We start from the raw sequence: 650 nt of genomic DNA, 5'->3' as shown, positions 1-650 counted from the left end.
AGCTACGTGCTGAAGAGCTGCCTCTGGAGAAGAATAGGCAGGGGTACAGGGGAGAGGAGAGCAAAGACCTCAGGTGGAGGGATGTGAAGGCAAGGGGGAAGGCAGCAGACCCCTGGGGCTGGAGGAGAGGAGCACCAAAGGAAGGAAGAGTGAAAGTGAAGGGTTGAAGGGCTTGTTCCTGTCTCACCTACCTTGTGTAGTGGCTGAAATGCAGTTTTGTAGTTGCTAAAATGCCAATGTAGCCCTGAATGGGAGGAACGGCTGTCATACCTTGAAACTGCGGAGTTTGGAGGTTTTGTAATTTATTTAGCAACTTTGGTCTGGCCCTGTTGATGTGTGTAAACACACCTTCAGTGGCTTTGCCGTTACCTGGGGAGCGCAGAGCTTGCAAAAGCTGCAGCGCCCAGTCAGTGGCAGAATCCTGACACTTGACAGAACTTATATATTCTTTTTTAACATAGGTTTTTACGTGTATTATCTACAGAAATGCCCAGCCCGCTGGTCTGAGATACTTGCCCCTGGCACGGGGGCGGACCGTGTGGCGGGGCTGTGCCTGCGGGGGTGTCCCCGCCGCGGGGAGCGGGGGGCAAGGAGCGGTCCCGCACCTTTCCCTGGGTGTCGGGGGGCGGGTTTCCTGGAGCCTGGCCCCC

The sequence above is a fragment of the Calidris pugnax genome, unplaced genomic scaffold (assembly GCF_001431845.1).
Source record: "Calidris pugnax isolate Ruff unplaced genomic scaffold, ASM143184v1 scaffold44, whole genome shotgun sequence".
Taxonomy (NCBI): domain Eukaryota; kingdom Metazoa; phylum Chordata; class Aves; order Charadriiformes; family Scolopacidae; genus Calidris; species Calidris pugnax.
Note: the sequence above shows the minus strand (reverse complement) of the source record.